The sequence below is a fragment of the Heterocephalus glaber genome, unplaced genomic scaffold (genome assembly GCF_053883595.1).
Source record: "Heterocephalus glaber isolate CG9 unplaced genomic scaffold, H.glaber_assembly_v1.0 deba00001479, whole genome shotgun sequence".
NCBI classification, from domain to species: domain Eukaryota; kingdom Metazoa; phylum Chordata; class Mammalia; order Rodentia; family Bathyergidae; genus Heterocephalus; species Heterocephalus glaber.
This window is the reverse complement of record NW_028258316.1, coordinates 7,072,702-7,081,084: the sequence shown is the minus strand read 5'-3', so window position 1 is coordinate 7,081,084 and position 8,383 is coordinate 7,072,702. Positions and strand designations below refer to the sequence as shown.

At 48.7% G+C, this 8,383-nt stretch overlaps 1 long non-coding RNA gene across 1 annotated transcript; it reads left to right on the top strand.

Moving 5' to 3' along the window:
* Positions 1 to 6,888: 6,888 nt before the first annotated feature.
* LOC110350115 (uncharacterized) lies at positions 6,889 to 8,097 on the top strand. The gene is made up of 3 exons (XR_002396445.2): positions 6,889 to 6,991; positions 7,660 to 7,701; positions 7,834 to 8,097. It is a non-coding gene; the product is annotated as an uncharacterized LOC110350115 (long non-coding RNA).
* The last annotated feature ends 286 nt before the right edge of the window (positions 8,098 to 8,383 follow it).

Here is an 8,383-nt window from a genome sequence, read left to right as displayed (position 1 = left end):
TGAGTTTCAGGTTTTTCCATGTTATTTCCTTTTGGATTACTTTAGCTGATCTGGAAGTCTGGTTTTGAGACTTGTTTTTGTGTCTTCTCATTTCAACAGAGGGGGACAGTGTGTGTGTGTGTGTGTGTGTGTGTGTGTGTGTGTGTTGCTTGCACCCACATAGCTCACCTCCTCAGAGCTGGCATTTGGGGGAGGCTCTGGTCCTTGGTGCTGGGGGCAGTAGTATGGTGGTCTGAATATCTCAGCTCCTCGATGATGGGGGCAGTGGCATGATGGCTGGAAAGAAGATGGTTACATTTTAAATTTGGCTGTTTGGCAACAACAGAATCACAAATTAACCCTGTAATTGTAGTCTAAGAATTTATGGTGCCTAAGACACGTTTTAAGCATATCGGCTAAACAATAAATATCAACTCAAATTGGAAGGCTAAAGTAAATTTATCAGTCAACTACAATTTGCAACAAGTTTAAGGTATCAAGGAAGAAGTTAGGTTCTGTTTTCCCTTCCATCTCTCCCACCACGTGATGATCCTACTGGCTATTAAATTTCTCCACTTACACCCTAAGGAACACTGAAATCGTATCCTAAACATAGACTCCCTAACATCTCCTTGGCTTCTCTTGGTAGGACAGTTTCTCTTTATTTTGGTGACCTCGACAGTCTGGCATTTGTTTTGGCAGAGTCTCCTGGAACTCAGTATGTTCAGCTAGAAGATAGATTTTCTAAACCACTAAGCAATCTGTACTCCCTTTTTCTCTCCCCTCTGTGTTTTTGCTATCCTCTTTCCCACTTCTCATTCTACATTTTAAATGAACTAAGGAACTTATGTGGGGGAAATTATCCAGCTAGGATTTAAATGTCATATCAAAGGTGTTTTTGAGAGAAAGGTGGAGGAGATTAAACACAGAGAAAGCTGAGTGAAAACAGGTAGAGATTGGAGTGATGATGATACAAGCCCAGGAAGCAGGACAAGGCAAGATCCATCTTTGGAGCCTGTAGGGGAGTAGAGCCCTGTCCACACCTTCATTCTAGCACACAGTGACTTTATAATTTGGAGCTTCGGCCCTTGGAAGGTGCAGTTTTGAACCAGTAATTTATAGCAATTTGTTTGATGATTTGGAAGATTCTTAGGTGTCCAGATTGCAGTGAATTTTGACTCTAGGAAATGCACTGTTAGGAAAGCTGCCCTTGAGAGGCCATGCATTTGACTGACAGAGGACCTGTGGACATGTGGTGGAAATAGTCCAAGACAGGGGACCACAGGTAATGATGAGGAAGTGGCCTGAATTAAGTGAACACAGCAGAATAAGAGGAGGTAGCATCATGATGTGGACCCAGCAATGTCAGGAGGAGGTGTGCCAGGACTAGAGGGGCATCCAGGATATAGACAGGCAATGGGAAGTTGTAACCCATTCTAGTCCTGGCAGACCCAGGCTGAGATCCTAAGAAGGAACACTTGAGGTTGCTGTGACCCTAGGCTGGCTAGTGCACACCTGAGTGACTCTGGGCCCAGAGGAAAGCCTCAGTACAAAACATACTCATACATTGCTACACAGCATTGTACTCACGAGAGGTGATTCTCAGAGTCACAGGCAGGATTCAGAGATTTATTTTCCCTTCACACCAATTTCTGAGCCCAAAATGACTGTCTCCAAAAGCCCACATTCCCTTCCAGACCCCTTACCCAGGCTCCTGATAATGAGTTCCAGAATAGCTGCAGGCAACCCATGGCCAAGGTCTCAGTGGCTGTTCTCAGTATTGTTCTTTGTTCCTTGCCCATCTCCCTGCTCCTCAACCCATCCCTGCTTGTCCAGGAAGACCCTGTTCCTTGTGACCTGTATAGTATGGCTGGGCATTGCTTTTGTCCTATGCTTATGGAAACCAGACCAGAAGTCAGGCTGAATTCCTGACATGCAAAAAACCAATCACCAGAGAGCCTCTCCCTATCCTTGGGCATATCAGACCTGGTTGCAGACTGTACTGTCCCTGGGAAGACAAGCTATCAGGGTCTCCCTCTAGGGATTCAACTACTTGCTGGGCCCAGAGCAGCCAAAGTTCTGGCTTCTGGCCATGGAAGACCTAGATTTGGTCCTGATTCAGTTGTGGTGGCTCCTAAGCAAACCATGGACAAGACTCAGTGAGCACACCCCTGGATTTTCTGAGTGGGGGTTTCATCCCAAAGCTTCTGGTTGGCTTATTGAGGGGTCTCTAAGGTGAGCTGCAGTTCCTTAGAGCTCCTCATATGCCCTGCAGGACCAGCTCAGAGCCTATGGTAGAAATTGTCAGAGGGTCCCAGGGAAGACAGGAGAATGTCTGTCATTGCAATGCATGGTGCCACACATGTAGTATAGACCATTCCAAGTGCCACAGTTCTAAGCAGTATGGATCATCAGATCCCCTCCTTAGCCAAGGCCTCAGGAAGAAGGGTATGGGCATTAACTGGAATCTCCAGTTTCCTGTCAACCTTTGAGCCTGAGAGTTGGTCCAAGTCACACCAGAAGGTCTACACCATGGTCCTCACCCAATTCCCCTAGTTCTGAGGCTCATAGCTAGTATATGGAGCTGACCCCTTTCCTCCATCCCATGAGCTTTAAACACATGCACAGAATCTTTTCTCTTGAACCCAGCTTGCTTGAGGCCTCCTGCCCTAAGGCAGGACACCACCAGCACCCCAGTGTTTGTCCCTCCAAATCCAAAACAAGTTGGCAAGAATGGGTTACACTTTGGCCTGCTTCTACTCAAGACATGGTCATCACTGTCTTGAGATGCCCATAAGACCTGGATTGAGATTAGTCACCACTAGAATATAAATTCTCCCCTGAGTTTATCCTCTTTTCTCAATCTTTTAACCCTGGGGGTGGACCAGGAAGGAAGGCAAAAGGAAACCAGATGATAGTGGGTAATGTGATGCCACTAGGTTTCAGCAAAGACAAAGACCAACATGGAGATGAAGACAGACAGCTAAAGGTGATGGTAGGTGATCTAAGACGGGCCAGACATCAGTATAGAGAGAGTGGCCCTACACAGATATCTGCACTACCCTGATCATCTCTGCCCAACTCCCAACCTGTCAGGCTCCTCCTCCTTCAAGCCTCAGCACTCAGCTGTTACACAGCCATGTCTATGGCCTGTGTACGTGTCTCTTGGTCTCTACCTAAGGGACTTGGAGAAGAGGGAAATTCCCTGAGGATCCCTTATGTCCTGTCTGTTTCTGAAAATGGGGGCAGAGGTATGGGGGAAGAGAAGGAATCAGGGCCTGCTCAAAGCCCTGGCCTAGGTGAGGGCCTGGAGGGTGAGGGCCAGGATCTGGGCTCAGTGAGATCACTGTTCTTTCCTGTCCAGAACGTCCACCATCAGCTGCACTGCCATCCCCTGACCTTTATGAGATGCAAAATGAGTCACAGAACCTATGGGAATTCTGTTACTAGAGGAATAAACACTTTTCTTTCTTTATTTTCTCTTTTCCTTTTCTTTTGTTATCTTTTTTATTTGTGTGTTTTTCTTGAGACCAGGTCTTCCTCTGTACTTTAGTCTGGTTTGAAACTCACTGTGTAGCCCAGAGTCACCTCAAAATGGCTCCTATCTCAGCCTCCTGGGATTGCAGACATGGAGCTACCACACCTGGCATGTTCTTTCCTTTTTGTGGGTTCAGTGAGTTGACATTGCCACTCGCATGCACACCCTGGGATCAGAGGGTCAGACGTGAGAATTTCCCCAATTCCAGCTGCTGACCCACAGGCAGTATCAATCGGATGAAAGGAAGAGGCACCGTGAGCATGGAAAGGTAGATCTTGAACGTGACACACTGTGAAAGTCTCAGCATGCCTTTCCTGTCCCGTGTTGATCCTTAGCTACAATCCACAATCCTGACTGGTCAGGGCAGGGAGGATATCTTGTCACGTATTTCTGAAAGAGTTGCTGTCAATAAGCTCCTTCACTAGTCCTGCATTTAGCAAAGAATGAACCTGCCCACTCAAGGAGGGGCAGACTGGAGGCTATAAATAATTTCCTCTGGTTGGCTTCTTCAGCCTTCCTCTTTCTCTTCCAACACCTGCCAGTAAAGCAACTGCTGTATAGCCATGGCCCTTGGGCTCCTATGTCTGGGAATCACCCTTCTGGGGGCCCTGAAGATCCAGGCTCAGGACTCTGATCCAGGTGTGATCCCAAGTCCACCTCTGAGCAAGATCCCCCTGCAGCCAAATTTCCAATATGACCAGGTAAGTTTCTGGAAAAGCAACTGAGGAGAGGAGGGTTAAGGGAAAGAGACAGTGGGAAGAGAGTGAGGAAGAGATAAATGGACTCAGGACAGTTTTGGGTGGGAGGACTCAGGGAATCCAGGCTCTGTGCATGTTTGGTTGGGACATCCGCAGCCCTTCCTCACCAATAAGAAAACTGAGGTCCAGAAAGACCTACTATCCACTTATACAGGGCCACCCCATCCCTAAAACTTCAGTGCAAACTCCTCCCTCCGATCACTCTTGGCCTCATAAGACCCAAACTACTGATGGCTTGTCAGGACGGCCCATTCCCAGGGCTCTACTGCCCACTGGGCTGCACAGAGTTACCAGCGGGGATAGAATGGTAATTGTGGATCTGGGTCCATCTCTGGGCTCTTATCATCTGACTCTTACAGTTCCAGGGGAAGTGGTACCCCGTAGGTTGGGCACAGAACACACCTTGGAATGAAAGCCTAAGCAGAACAGCCTTGTACAGCATCAGCTACAAGCTGATTGATGACAACAGCTACAATGTCACCTGTGCTTGGTTAAGGTAAAGCTGCCACATCCTGAGGGTCTGAGAGGCAGATTGATGGCATAACAGGGGGATAAAAAATTGAGGGAAACTGTCATTCATCTCATTGCTCTGCACTGAATCAATTTTTCTTACTTCTTCCCTCTGTCCCTCATAGGCTTTCTGCTTCCCTATTTCTCTCCTTTTGTTTCTCCCTCTTTCTCTTCTTCCCGATCTTTCTCCCTCCTCTTCATCAATATTCATGGATAGCTGCAGCAAAAACACAGTCAGGAGAAATGAAGAGAGGACTCCTCCCCAGAGGGGAGGACACTAGTTCCTGGAGAGGACCCCACCCATGCCTTCATTAGGGGTTGTAGAGACGTGACCTTAAAGGAGCCACCCTTCCTATAATACTAGCAGGCCTAGCTCCAGAGGCAGGAAATTCACAAGTTCAAATTCAGCCTGAGAAACTTTAGAAGACACTGTCCCCAAATGAAAAATAAAAACGGAGCTATGAGTGTATCTCAGTGCCATGGCCCTGTGTTCAAACCCCTGTACCATTACCATCACCACTATTAACATCATAAAAGAAGAAGGTCATGCATGTCACAGTAAGGGCTGCTGGACTCTGAGTCAGAGCCTCACCTTAGAAGGCAGCAAAGCAGCCAGCCATCAGCATGGGCACCTGAGCAGGGACTGATGTACATCCGGGAGGCCAGCACTCCCAGGCCTGAATCTGGGGCATCTCAACTCAAGCCAGGGTCTGTCCTGGGGCTCATAAAGAGAGGCAATCACAGGACAGCTGATGCAGAGAGGTGCAGAAAACTGCCAAATTATGCCAGGAAGTCACAGGCAGAAGATGATATAAGTAGGGCAGATGAGGAATCAGAAGGGGTATCATGTGCTCATCTCTCATCAGTGTATTCTAGACACTGGTTCCAACTGGAGCATTTGAGGATTGAAGGGCACAGGAAGGGAGGTTAAGGAGGTTTGCGTCTACGGTGCAGGGGTGAGTTGGACTCAGGTGAGAGGTCAGCTTTGGTTAAAGGGCTAGGTTACTGCTTGGCATGGAACAGAGTGGAAGCTCAGAGGAAATTGTCAGGAGAGATGGGAAAGAGAAGCAGTAAAATAAGTGTAGGGATCAGTGCCTGAGACCTGTGTGGGGGACAGGATGCCCTGGGGAGGTAACAGAGGAGACAGTGAGTGCTAGAGGGAGGGTTGAACAGACCCTGCAGAAGACCAGTCCAGTACCATGGAGTGGGCCAGGGGGAGGCCCTGCCAAGAGGGAGGACAGGCTGTCATGGGCTGGGCTGGGCTGGGCTTGGGGCTCAGAATCCTACTGCAGCTCTGCAACCCAGGGAGACCAAACTTGTGTCCTCTCCCTGTTCAACCCCACCATCTCTCACTCTCACAGCACCCGGGGATGTGTTCACATATCCGCAACTATAGTCCCAAGTGACCAGCCCAGCCAGTTCATCTTGGAAAATATAACAAGTGAGTCCCGGGTGAGGGAGGCCTGGGGTTGGGATTTGGGGAGCAGAGCCCTTCCAGAAAGGAACAGGCTTCCCTGCCCTTCCTCACAAATGCTGTCCTGTGGGGAGAAGCTGATGCTGACTGGTTGGGGAGGAAAGGGAGAGCTCCTTCCACCTGGTCAGGAAAGGATGACCTTTGGCATCCACACTGCAGGTTATGATGGATTACAGAACCTCACCATAACAGTGGTAGAAACTGACTACAATCAGTTCGCCATTGTGATTTTCAACTTGACTATCAAAACCAGGGTGCACTTTGAGATTATCCTCTATGGTGAGTTATCGCTGCATCCCCTCAGGGATCTGGTTCATGGTCACACCTATAGAAGATCCCCCCAAACCTTAAGAACCCAAAGTTTTCTCCAGTTCCAGCTCCTCTCTCAGGGAGGGGGTCTTCCCATGGACCCTGAGTGGGAAAGAGGTGTCTGACTTCATTCACTCATGCCACAGTGTTTATGTAGTGAGCCGAGGGTGGTGGCCCACAGCAGTCATTACAGTACTGGGTCAGCTCTGGCAGGAAGATTGCAAGTTTAAAGCCAGCCTGAACTACTTAGCAAGACATGGTCTTAAAAGCTTAAATTACAAAATTGTCTCTGTTGGCCCACTCACTGCCACTTGGACACAGGGAGGACCAAGGAGTTGATTCCTAAAGTGGAAGAGCAGTTCCGTAAATTTGCCAAGTCTCTGGACATCCCTGATGAGTACATCATCTTCACTGATCCCTTGGGTAAGGGCCATCTGGAGTGGTGGTAAGGAACATTGGGTCTAATGCTACTCCATCAGGGAAAAAAGACAGCAAAGACTCAGTCTCCTGGTCTAGTCACTGGAATGATGATGGCTTCTACCTTTTGGTCTGTGTCCTCAGGTCCTCTGGTACCAAGTGCTCCCTGAGACAGTTTAGCCAAGCCTGCCCAGATGACAATTTTAGGTTCAGGGCGAAGTTTATCCAGTCTCATTTTCCTGGGCAACCTCCTCCCCAAACCTTGGATCTTGCTAATCTGAGACACTTTGTTTCCCATATCTTGGGTCTGGCTGTCATGGATCATCTTCACCTTCCTCTTGCTCATTGCTGATGTAGGAGATCTCCTTGCTTTCAAGTGGCTTGGCCTGGAAAGGGCCATCATATATACCACACAGGGCTTCTGGCTGAGGAACTACTATAACCAACAGTTAAAAAGGCTGGAAGCCTTTATGCCTGAGCAGCCATGAGGCCTAGTTCTTTGATTTTTCCCATCCCCAGGCCCCAAGTTCAGAGAACACTCAGATCCTCCTCAGTGGGCCAGATTGGGACTAAAGTAGCCACAGGAAGTTCAGGGGTCTTTGCACCAAGATATCATCCTCTCTCTCTCTCTCTCTCTTTCTCCGGCCTGTTCTGGTATTATTTCTCCTCCACAGTGAAGTGCATTGATTACTGACTGGCAGGGAGGCAGTGAGGCAGTGAGTATGACTGGGCAGGGGACTGATGGGAGGCTAGGGTGGGGTGGGCTGGGGGGTCTCAGGCCTGCCTTTGTTCTGCCACTTCCCCCAACCCCAAACCACCGCCATCTTTACTCTGTTGTCCCTTCTCAGATGCCTGCTGTCTACACACTATGTTCTTCCTGTTGCTTCATCTTGAGACTTCATTAGCAGCTACAAGGCCAGTAAAAGAGCCAGAAGACCCTTCTTTTGTTTTGGACCAGGGATTGAACTCAGGTCCTTGTGCTTGCAAGGCAAGTGGTGGAACCACTGAGCTAAATCCCTGGCCCAAGAAGACCCTTCTTAAAGTACAATGCTCCCAGCCATGTCTTGAAATGCTACTTCACTGGTGGACCCTTTTTTGTTCAAATATACACTTGCTGCAAAGACTCCATGTGTGTGCTGCCTGTACACTGGCTCATGACTTTGGGGAAGGACAAAGCGTGGGCTCAAACACCATCAATCACTCCTGGGGCCTTTTGTCCCCAGAACCAGCCTGATGCTAGGGTGGAACAAGAAGGCACAAGGCAAGAATGCCAGGTTCCTCTGGCCTCTTTGTTGCCACCAGCTGCCCCAAGTGTGTCCTGGACAGAATGTTGTTGTACTCACTCTTGCTTTGATTGGACACTTTTAGTCCCATCCCTGAGCCCACCTCAAGATAGTC